Below are 13,050 nucleotides of genomic sequence, written 5' to 3'. Positions count from 1 at the left end.
ATTGTATTATTAAATACAACTTTATCTCTAGGAATGCTGGACCGAACACGACACTTACTATAAGGGAATAGTCAAACGCTATTACATCGTGTTGTTGTAACAGCAATGATAGTCACCATTTGTGGCAATGCCAGGAACTGTTGCACTTACCGTATTGTTATGTACTACACTTATGACGTTTAAGGCTGGCAGTGATGAAAGACTGGTTAATTCTTTCATCTTGAATGTATGGCTAGTGAAATGTGTATAAATAATATCTCTTAGTTTTTAGTTTCGCTGCTTCCACTACCAGATAACTGAGGGACAGATCTGGTACCAGGAAGAGAGCTGAGAGGTGACATAACCAGCAAGCACACTCAATAATCACTGACAATGTCTTTCCCGCCACTATGTTTCGAAAGGCAAATCAAAAGAAGTGTACGTTTTATACACTGGTGAAGTTTATATTGTATTTATAAAACGCAATCTTATTATTTCGATATGTACACATTTACTGGTGATTTTCCAGAAATCTATTTAACTCAGTGAATCGAATAATAGATTAAACTTGATGATTATTTTTGGTAACTTAAAAAGTTGCTATGCTGAAAAATTACGAAGAATAGGTCAGCAGAAACAATGCTACATATTCTTAAAATCTTGTAAACATACAAATTCGCCGTTGTGAATAAAAGTAAACTTAATACACTGTTCAAAAGTTGCCTACGTGCAACTATTCACCTAGAAATAACACGTCATTACGTTTAGCATGCTGTTTATATTTTTTACTTTACTACAAGTAGAGAAGTAATGAACTAATAAATAATATTCCGAGCTACCAAACGAAGGGTACACGATTTGAACTGAGACATGTTGTGAACATGAATGAATTTTCACCTGTGAAGAGAACATAAGTGTGATGGGTTAAGAGTTGCCACACAATAAGTTCCGTCCACTTAATTATATATTTGATTCTGAAGTGTTTGTACATTCAAATCATCTATGTCTGTAATTGAATGTCCACTTTGATGCTTTTAAGTAGAAGATTTACGAATGGCTACTTCTTCAGCCATTGATTATAAATAAATATTATTGTGTTTTGTGTTCGTGAAAAAAAATAAAAGAAGAAAGAATTTTGACATAGTGATAAATTGAAGGGCTTATAACACCTAAAACTCGGGGTTTGATCCTTGCGATAGACACAGTGTAAATAGCCTAATATGCAGACTTGCAATTGAAATCGACATTTTAGTGGATTTAGATTATTAAGTATGTGCTAAACTTGTGTAGAATAAACAACTTATCCTTCTTTTTGTGGCAGAAGAGCAGTTAAATACTAACGAGTAACTTGTGTTACTACAGAGTTGCACGAGTTAACTGCTGAACATTAAGTCTAACTACAAATATTTACTGTTTGCACCAGTAAAGTACTGAATAAGGGAAATGGATACAGGACGTCTCTTTCTTCCCTTAACGTTGCGGTAGAGTTTACCTTTAAGTTAAAGTTTAAATTTAGCTTTAAAATGGAATAAAAGTTTTAAAGTATGGTTAATAAGTTACTAAGGTTTTTTAAGCCTATATTAATAAGGTTACATATTACCGATAGAGAGTAGGACTTCAGTGTACTTCAGCTCTATCCAACGATTATTTAAACAGAGCTGCTACTTAAGATCACTGGCGCCATGAGGGCGACCGAATGTACACAGAACTACTTTGGTATTAATGACACTCAGAAACACCAGTATATTAACTGAGTCTAAATAGACTTAACAACACAAGTTCGGGTTAATTAGTCGATCCGGTTACTTAAAGCTCATCTTTTCATACACGCAGTAAGTACTTTTATCCGAGAAACATCTGTGTCCAAATTGCAAGTTACTCTGATTATCGGACAGTTTTATGGCAGTAACTCTACACAGTACATTTTATGTATGATGTTCGGACATCTGAAATTAAACAGGATGATGCTTTCATTTAAAATCTTAAACCATTTATAAAAGTACTAAAACCAAGTTACTAACATTCTTAAATGTGTATAACTTACTAGAAATTATTTTAAGGTCGAAGAACCCAATTGTATAAACAACTGATATAGATAATATAAATTTCTTATTACAGAATGGCATCAAATGTCAAAACTTCATTATTTTTGTATATATTTATGTTTTACGATAAATTATATTACCCATATCAGTTGTCTCTACAATTCATTGCAATATGAGTAGTTGTTAATACTAATAATTTGTATCTGAATGTTACCTTCTAGAAGTGATCATTGTAATATGTTAGTATTTATAATTAAGTTGTTACTAGTTATGTATCAGTGACATTATAATTAATAATCTGTTAATTCTTTAAAGTCAGTTATTTTAACTCTAATTAGTTATTAGTATTATTTCAGTTAAAGTTTGTATTATTAACTGTTTGTTGGTATTCATTTAAAAAGAACTTTACTGGTGGTTAGTTATTAGTATTTTAAAATCAATGTTCTAACACTAACTAGGTGCTGATAGTTCCAACTAAGATCTGTATGCCTGTTATGTTCTTCATATTGTTACAACAGAAAGCTGCGACCATGATAAGCTATTAACAATGTGACAACAGAAAGATGTGGCACTGATGAGCTGTTGATATTATTACACCTTAGGACTATAACACTGATTAATTGTTACAATTATTACAAGTGCAGGTTATATCATTGATTTGGTCTTCAATTGCTAAACCAAAGATTTCATTACTAACAATTCGTTGTATTGATGCAACTAAAGGCTATGCTACTGAAAAGTTATTTATATAATTACAATACAATTTTATCAATAATCAGGTATTGGTATTGAAATATCTGAGACACTAGCAGTGGTTATTTGTTAATATTGCTACAGAAGAGAGCTTTAAACTCTTACTAATTTTTAAAGTTTTTAAACTAAGAATTCGTTCATTGATTAATTATTAATGTTTAACAGTAATAGACTTTTTTGTTTGTTGGGACTAAAGAAATAAAATATGGAAGTCAAGGGTTTGAATATAGATGGTTTTAAGAGTAGAAAGTTTATAAATAGCAGTTGTTACAGAACATCTGATCAGATACATGATATGATTGGTTTGATTGTTGTTAAACACACAGCTATACAATGAGCTATCTATGCTCTACTCACCAGGGATATCGAAACACGAACTTTTAAGGCTACAGACGTACCGTTGACTCACTGAGGAATGTAATATAAATCAGAACTTGAAAAGTGAGAGTAGGGTTGTTGTTGATAAAGAACTAAAAGCTTCAAGTAAAATAACTTAATATAAAACGAAAATGAAAGAAAACTAAAACACAGCTCAATAAAAAGTGAGATTTACTACGAAATATATTTAAATGATAAGTCAAATTCATAAGAAAAAAACCACAAAATTGTATTGAGTAATTCAGTAGATCAAACCGAATACGAATTGAAAATCCCCCTAATATAGGTGAAAGTGATAGAAAATTAAATAAAAGAAAAATAAATCACGAAACAAAGTGAAAGTTGTTAGAAATGTAATTCAAATACTCTCATATAAACCAAATGAAATCGAATAAGTTAAACAGTACTGAAAGTGAGACTGAACTTACTTGAAAATAACTCACAAGTGAAAAAAGGGCAGAATAAAGTGATTTGACACAATCGAACTGAGTAAGAATTAAAAATAATTTTAAATTAAACTATTGTAGATTTATAGTGCATTTATGATCAAATGACTGAAGTTGGAAATAAAAAGAGCTATTTAAGTTGCAAGAATATTATTTTCAAAGGTTTAGAGATACAAATAGGCATATGTCCCTTTCTGGACTCTTCCTTCGGACTAGATTTGAGAATCAATTACCTAGTAGGATTCAAAGCTTAAAGGAAATATTATAAACGATATGCTTAGAGAATAGGTAAACCGTTTGGACCTGTAGAATAGTTTCCATGGTATGTGAATTATATGATAAAGATGGGCTTCATTTAAGCAGGCTAGGTAGCAAGTTGTTCGAGGAAGAAAGAATGAATTTATTAATGAATTATTGAATGAAGAATTTCATTAATGACAGTTTAAATTAAATTTGCATAGTGATGAGGGAGCTTGGGATTAAATAAATTAATACAACAGTTACGACAATAATGACATTTGAAATAGAATGTGTAGAGCATATAAAGTTAAAGAATAGTTTTAATTTAAGTCTGCCAGATTTAAGAACAAATGCAATAGAATCAAGAATAAGCTTAGTGGCTGTTATTCTAATATTTAGTGTTAGGAATGAAACCGACGAATTCGGGGTTTAAGTTGAAATGTAAGACTATTATATAATGGGAATTACAGACTATTAGTTAGAGCTTGAGATTATTGATGTTTCATGTTAAAAGATATTTAATAGCGAAAGAAGTGTTATTCTTGTTGAGAATAATAATATACAAAACTGGAACCCAAAAGTTGAATCTGTATGAGTAACAACCAAGGGCTTCGTGAGTAGAAAGTTTTCTAAATGACAATTGTTTTATAGACTACTTGATTAAATAAGGTTTTATTTTATGAATAAGAATAATGCATAAAATATGGGAGATTAAATACCTTAATTGGAATTGTATGGAATCAGGTAGTAAATAAAGTAATTCAGGGTGGTTTTCTATATCAAATGGTCAGAGAGTCAACCAGAGAGGTTATACATGTACTTTTACTGCAAAATTTAAAGTTGGTGATGAGGTTAGAATTCTATAATATAAAGAAATATTTAAAAAGAGTACCTTTCCAAATTTAGCTAGAAGATATTCATTATAGCCCAGATTTTACAAACAGCTCCTATAACTTATAAAATTAAATATCTAAATGAGATTAAAAACATTGAAGGAAGTTTCTATGAACCAGAATTACTTAAACACGATAAGAAATATGAAGTTTGTAAAATTGAAAAATAATTAGAAAAAAGTTAATAAAGTATTTGTAAAATGGTTAAAATATCCTGATAAACTTAATTCTTGACTAAATGTTGCAAACACTGTCTAGGGCTGTTATCTGTTTTACGTATAAGTCTCTAACTGATCCATCATATCTATTATCAATGTATAGGTTTTCCAATTAATGAATCTATGTAAAACGTTTTATAACTATCATGACGGTTTAGAGGTTTTAACTTCTCATAGTATTCCATAAAATTATTTCGATATTTTTCGTTTTTATCCCATTTAATTTCTCTTATTTCATTTTCATCTTGAAAATAGTCACAGATCCTTTTAGCGAAAGTTAAATGGCCCGGCACGGCCAGGTGGGTTAAGGCGTTCGACTCGTAATCTGAGGGTCGCGGGTTCGAATCCCGGTCGCACCAAACATGCTCGCCCTTTCAGCCGTGGGGGCGTTATAATGTGACGGTCAATCCCACTATTCGTTGGTAAAAGAGCAGCCCAAGAGTTGGCGGTGGGTGGTGATGACTAGTTGCCTTCCCTCTAGTCTTACACTGCTAAATTAGAGACGGCTAGCACAGATAGCCCTCGAGTAGCTTTGTGCGACATTTCAAAACAAACAAACAAGCGAAAGTTGAATAATTTATACGTTTACCTTTATAAAAAATTACAAAATGTCTCTTATGAATTGTACATTATTTTCTCATTAAAGCATTTCATTGTGAATTCTATATTAAAGTAAGGTTTCTTATTGAAGTTATAATAACAGCCATATACATCATGTAAAATTGCCCGTTTTCGATATATACGACGGACCTCTGTTTCTTTAATATTACATGCGTTGTTTTAAAAAAGTTATTCAAATTCAACCAAAGTATTCGCTTAATTAGAAACTTCTTTACTGATAAATAGATGAATATAAAAATTGTATGTAAAGATGAGAAACCTCTTAATGAGTTTAACAAAATTAATCAAACTAAAGATGGTCTTATGTCTTTGTGTAAAAAATGTGTTAATGATTATTATCATGCAAATAAAAGTGAAAAAGTAGATTGTGAATGTGGATTGAAAATCTTTAAAACGCATTTGGTAAAATATAAGAAAAGCCCCCCTACAAGGAAAGTGACGAATTAAAGTAAAATATATTGTAAAATACATGTAAAAAAAAGCACTTGATGACATCCAAAAAAACACATATATAAAAGTGATACTTATAATTCTGAACGTAAAAAGTATCAGTTTTATTAAAATGAAACAAAATATAAAATATAGTCAAAACACTCAAATAACTTTTCCACGATTACTATAAATGTTATTCCAAAATAAGAAAATATGATGAATACGCTATCACTAAAATGTCAACAATTATGATGAAAAACAAAATATTTACCCGTTTAGAATAGCAGAAAATAAAGAAGAGCGAGATGTTAACCTTTTATATAAAAAAAAACAAACTTTGGTAACATCAATGCTCATTATTGTCTTATCAAAAATTTATCTCGAATAACCAAAAGTCCGATAACCAAAGATAAAACAAAAATATATCCAGGTGATAGATATCTGTGGCATTTTACGACAAAGATATAATAAAGTCATAATATTTACTGAGAACTTATTTCGTTTCAAATGGTTGAATAAAAATATTAATACATGTTATCTAGATCTCTTTTGAAATTATATAAACGCTTGTCAAAAATATGAACTTATGAGTTTTGTTATTATGTTAATGGACATTATAAAAATCCTATAACTTATAGAGGACCAAGCGCCTAGCCCGGCATGGCCAGGTGGTTAAGTCATTCGACTTACAATCCGAGGGTCGCGGGTTCGGTTCCTCGTTACACTAAACATGCTCGCCCTTTCAGCTGTGACAGTCAATCCCACTAGTCGTTAGTAATAGAGTAAGTAGTTGGGGGGTGGATGGTGATGACTAGCTGTCTTCCCTCTAGTCTTACACTGCAAAATTATGGACGGCTATCACAGATAGAGGGCCCGGCATGGCCTAGCGCGTTAAGGCGTGCACTTCGTAATCTGAGGGTCGCGGGTTCGCGCCCGAGTCGCGCCAAACATGCTCGCCCTCCCAGCCGTGGGAGCGTTATAATGTACGGTCAATTACACTATTCGTTGGTAAAAGAGTAGCCCAAGAGTTGGCGGTGGGTGGTGATGACTAGCTGCCTTCCCTCTAGTCTTACACTGCTAAATTAGGGACGGCTAGCACAGATAGCCCTCGAGTAGCTTTGTGCGAAATTCCAAAAAACAAACAAACAAACAAATCACAGATAGCTCTCGAGTAGCTTTGCGCGAAATTCAAAAACAAACCCAAACCAAACGCCCAGAGTAAATTCAAGAAAATGCTTGAAAACGAATTTAATGCCGGGCCCCGAGGGAAACTAAACCCTTGATTTTATCGTTGCATATCCGAAGACTTACCGCTGTACTACATGAGAACAGCACCGGAAAAAACATTTACCGAAACGTTATCTTCTATTAATACGGATAAAAAACAAATAAAATTAAATAGACCAATTTATGTTAGTATGAGCATTCTGATCTTTCGAAAACTTTGATCTGTAACTTTCACTATGAAATCATGAAACCAAAGTATTGTGAAAATTATTATAAGTGTAAAAAAAATTAAAATAAATAACAACAATTAGGAATGCGAGTATCAAACAGTAAGGATACAAGGTAGGAATAGGCAATATAACATTACAACATTTGACGGTTTTTGAACTTCTGCAATCTAATCGTGAGTTTGACCACTGTTCCTCTTATTCCTACTCCCCAGTGGCACAGTGGTATGTCTGCAGACTTACAACGCTAGAAACCGAGTTTCGATACTCTTGATGGGTAAAACACAGATAGTTCGCTGTGTAGCTTTGTGCTAAATTTCTCTATTTTAAACTTTGTTTCAACACCCCAGTACAGATACATCTATGTAATCAAATTACGTAACCCTAACGAAATGCATGACATCATAAGTAATGTTTGATGCCAGAAGTGAGACGTGAAGCTCAAATAGTCATAGTTTGCTTAAGAGAAATATCATAGCTATCTGACTGCTAAATGTTGGGGAAAAATAGTGTCAAAACCAGTGATTTTTTATTTTTTTACGATTTAGAAAGATTAGCTACTAATAAAATTCAGTTCAAGTGTATAATTGGATTAGAGTTCAAAATAAAACACGAAGTAGGAATGGGCAGAATGATGGCCACACTCATATTGAGGTTGCACCATCTCAAAAAGCAATTAGTGTTATAATGTTACCCTCTCATTTCTGCTTGCTAATTTTTATTTATAAGTTACCCTTATCTCATAACGTTCTTTTGGTACTAAGTTTCGAGAGTGACTGAGCTCTAAGTCTATACTTCTCATAGCTTTACTAAGAGCTATCTCTCGACAATTGCTGGTTTTAGTTGATATCTTTGCTGTAATTGTTCTTTTATTTAGCCAATGTGGCAGCCTCTTCTATAGCTGAATTAATGCTAAAGCTTGTTTCTATACTTAGCATTACTGTTACTAACCTTACCATAATGTTCTCTTTGCTTTATATCAACATAAAATGTTTCCTTTTTTCCTCGTTTTGTTTCCGTGAAAAGCATGTTATAAAATCGCATTCTTTCAAGTACAACCTTAGGTATCAAAGGGTCACAGTTAGTTTGAAAATAATGCAATGGTAAACTATACAACTTATCGTTCTTGCTTTAAGTCCAAAGCATTCAAGTAAAGCAATGTCAAAATTTTGGCAGCAGTAGCATTCTTCATCATTTTGGAGACTCTCGTCTTTGGCACCGAGTGCTGTGATAGAATTAGTTCATCAAATGTATAGAACTGAAAACTTCGATTTTGAAGGTTAGATCGCAGTTAGGATCTAGATACATATATTCTATGTAATCCACTTTTGTTTATCTAGCTTAAACAGCTGCAGGTTGATCGCGTAGCGCATGTACGTTAGCAATCGTGCACTCGCATGTGATATGAGGGCAAGTTATTACTTGACAACTCACAAAGAGTGCTCGTTGTCATAGAATACAGCTACTAGTTTGTCGTGACCTTATTAATAGAGTTGCAAAATGGTTTTTGTTATTACTTGTTATTACCAATGTTATAAGTAAAAAATAATAAAATACTTTTAGCAATGGTAACATATTTCAATTATGTGCACATTTAGATTTGTATAATGTGGAGGCAAAAAATACTTATGTTTTTGGAAAAATGTTATTCAGTCAAACTGGCAAATTTGTGTTTTTGAGAAATTTTTTATCTTACTCCACCGACTTTCTCATTTGTTTTGATGGCTATTTACTCTGCAGATGATTGGTTTACTACTCAACGGTGTGTGTGAGTATAAAATGCTCATGCTGTTTGCAATGTGTTTCAGATTTTAATTTGTATTGCACGTATAACCCATTCCTACTATAAGTACAACTGTATAGATGATACCAAGATACTAGTTTTTATGTTTATGAAGTAAAAGCAGATGACTTATACAACGATACAAAAGAAAACATTAATGTTTTTGATGTTTCACTCCATCCAATATATATTTCTTATGGTATTCCGTTAGTACAAAAAAACATTTACTAACTGGAATAGATGAAAAATGAGAATAATGGAAAGTAATGAGTAAATTTGTAAGGCTTAGATCGAAAATATATGTTTTAGAAATACCTGATGATAAAAGTTGTTAGAAATAGAATTACAGTACTATTTACATGGATAAAAAAATTAAAACTAAGAATCTAATAATGAGTAAAAAGCATAAACTATATCCTATTCAAGTTAACAAAAAACAGTAAGCCCGAATGATGATAAAATATATATATTGCCAGGTGTCATTAACACTTTAGCATTAGACCATTTTCTCAAAATATATAAGTGAAAGCAATAAATATGTTTAACGCTATTGGTCAATTTAGTATTGAAATCCGTAGGTAAATGAAATATATGATGGTACTAAATACTCTGTCTTTGAATTAAAGGTGACTGAAACTCGGTTTGTGATAGAATTGTATCTGTGCTAAAGGAAGACAACTGGGGTGAATTCCAAGAATTTCTAACTAATAGATTTAATAGAAAATTATCTGAAAAAGATAATGAAGATAAAATAGATCGTTTTTTCATTGTTTGTAAAGGTATGAAATATAGTGAGAATAATAAAAGAACTCGTCTCATTGAATTTTGAGCCTTTTAAAATTTTGATCCCTGGTAACAATAGGAGGGGAATTTTTAACAACTTTTTGGGTATTTTTGGTTATTTTTGATGATTCTTGGTGCTTTGTAGCTATTTTGGTATTTTTTTACCTTTTAAGGATTTGTCTGATTGCTTTTAAGCGGGCTAGAACCCTATGTTTCCTACTATTACACGTAATGAGAACTATAATTTATTATGTATTATCGATAGCGTCCAATCAAACTGGACCCTTGTTACTAATGAAGTAGCTCAAGTCTTTCATTTTTTATATTTATCTTAATACGCGTTATTATTAAATTAACAAACTCTGTTGATGGCATTAAACTTGAGTATTTATAAGTGTATTGAGGATGTAGAGGTATCACAGAATTACTTGAATCAATTGGTTATTTGAACATATATATGACAAGTTATCTTTAGTTGTAGTGAATACAAAATACTATATTTGATTTTCATAATGTGGATTACACGTTTAATATATATGAAAATCATCTCAATAGCGTGAAAGAAGAAAATGATCTTCACATAGTAATGGACAAGCAACTCAAATAATCAAAGCAGTATTCTGTTGCTAGCAGCAAAGGTAACATAATTTATAGGAATATTAATTCCAAATAAAAAATGTGATTATTTCTTTACACAATTCACTTGTTAGACCTCATTTGGAATGTTGTTTACAATTCTTGTCTTCTTATCTAAGAAAGGTTATTGAGTTCTTGGAGATGGTTCAGAGACCAGCTACTAGAATGATTTTGAAGATGGAAGAATTATTTTATGGAGATAGAATAAGGTAACTTAATTTTTCTACAGAAAAGAAGATTAAAAGGTGATATTATGGAAGTTTTCGTGATTGTATGATGGATCGATCAGATAAAGGATTTAGATTTCACTATGCTATATTCCAAATACAAATGGGTTGAGACGACACAAGCCTAAGGTTTGTAAAATACAAGCCAGGGGCCAGTTAAGTAATATCGTTATTGTGGTTGACTCATAGACTGAGTTGCCATCAGCAATAATGGAAGCGGCACTATATCTTAGTTTAAAATAGCAATAGATAAGTTCCTGAAAAACAAAGGGTTGATTTAATTTTTCACTTTTCTGAAGAGTGAATATGTGGGAACATTCTTGATATAGTAAATGATCCCTGTTAGTCGTATATTATGTGGTAGAAAAAATAAGTAAGTAAAAATCAAAATTTAACTGCAATGTAAAACATCACTAAAAATCATGCGCAAGACAAATATTTAAATTAGACAGAATAAAACGAAATATGGTGAAAATTGTACACAATTTAATTTAAAATTATGACACGGGACTGCGTATAAATTTTTCCTCAAACAGCTGTAGATAAGATGAAATTATAATTGCAGGCCAACAACAAAATACAATAAGGTAAAAAAAATGTACTGCGAAATAATATGGGTCAGGCCTGATTTAATAGTCACCAGCTTAGAATGCATGGCTCGCGTCCCGTTGTCACAAAAATCCCACTTTATACTTTGAGGCTATCGATGCATTATAAAAATGACTGTTAAATTCTACTATTCATTCAGATAATAGTAGTCTAACAGTTGAAAATGAATGTTGCCGAAAAGCTACCTAACTATTTAATCTATGAGTTCAAAATTCAGATAGGTGTGCAAAATAGCTCTTTGTGTTGCTTTTCACTACAATTCAGAACAAACTAAGTAATTTAATATACATAAAACAAAATTAAGATATAGACAATCTTATGATTCGAAATAATTATAAGAAAGATATAAAAAATAGATGATAAACAGTATGAAATGCAAACTAAAACGTCCAAAAGTAAAAATTTTGGATATACTTGTATATACACATATATATATACAGTATTTAAATGGCACCTATAAAGGAATGGTGTTCTGAATAGAATACTACGAGTGATGATTTTCTAAATGGTCTCTTTTAGCCCTCTGAACTTCCTTCTTGATATTCGCTATCTCCTCTTTCAGATATGGCATTGACCCTCAGTTGTTTGTTCCTCTTTTCAAGTGTTAGTTCAAGTCATGTTGGTACAGAGCCCACTCAAAGGACAGAGCCTTCTTTATTAAGTGTTCTTAAGTCATTCATAAAATTATCCAAGTCTTCCCAGGTTCGAACCTGTGGCCTAATTAAGTAACATTTATTACCTAGTCATTAAGATGATCCTCATGTAAATGCCTGTCCCTAAGCACATCATGCCATTTTTCGGTCTCGACATCCTTGTTAGCAAGGTGTCTGAGGATCTTCCTAGTTGTGGTTTGTAATAGAAAAGTTCTGGCCACTGATTGATCTCTTCTGATGAAGGGTAGAAGCTGAAGTGATGCTTAAAATCTTAATAAATGAAAGGATCTTTTCTTCTTCTTCTACTATATAAAGTTTATACCTATTGGCCAGTTGATAGTTTTATTTGTAGTGGATGGTACACAGCAAGATCTGTTAAGATCCTCGTTTCTCCTATATTCACTAAACCTTAAATATGTTTAAACACATCTTCACATGCATATATCACGTGATGACAAGTCCAATGTTATGTTTACCACCCACCGTAATGTTAGGAGCACATTGGCTGCTGTTTACACTCAACCTAGTGGCCCTAACCGAAGTCACGCTACGCTAGTTTAAACTTGCTAAAATAGTTCAATCATGTTATTGCGCTGACCATCCTGTAAGTAATGCAACATCAGTCAGAAGAATACTGGCACTAAATATTCTTGTTTCACAAAATGATATAGACATTATCTTGTATAGTGACCAGGTAAGCAACAGTGAAAGCCAAAGCTCAATCCATCCCCCTCTTACCATTTTGGAATGGTATCCCCTGCTGCATAGATGATACAGTTATGGTAGCTGGATCTGAGAATATCTGATACCAAGAAAACTAGGATGGCTGTACCATGATATCTTGCGCTTGAGCTGTTAGTCATGTTTTGATTGTACTTTTGGAGCCATCACAGACTTAAA

General features: G+C 32.1%; 1 protein-coding gene across 16 annotated transcripts in view; it reads left to right on the top strand.

The window, feature by feature from the left end:
* The window catches only part of LOC143230363 (degenerin-like protein unc-105), a 98,856-nt gene that overhangs the window by 22,214 nt on the left and 63,592 nt on the right, over positions 1-13,050 (top strand). Inside the window, exon 1 of one of the 16 annotated variants that reach the window (XM_076463824.1) lies at positions 1,688-1,811. The exons of 13 other annotated variants lie outside the window; for them this stretch is intronic. The gene's annotated coding sequence lies outside the window, so the exon portion shown is untranslated. Of the gene's footprint in view, positions 1-1,687; positions 1,812-13,050 lie in introns of those variants that run through there. 2 more of the 16 variants (XM_076463815.1, XM_076463819.1) reach the window with 2 other exon arrangements.

Source organism: Tachypleus tridentatus, chromosome 10, assembly GCF_004210375.1.
Source record: "Tachypleus tridentatus isolate NWPU-2018 chromosome 10, ASM421037v1, whole genome shotgun sequence".
Taxonomy (NCBI): domain Eukaryota; kingdom Metazoa; phylum Arthropoda; class Merostomata; order Xiphosura; family Limulidae; genus Tachypleus; species Tachypleus tridentatus.
This window is presented reverse-complemented; position numbering and strand designations above follow the sequence as displayed.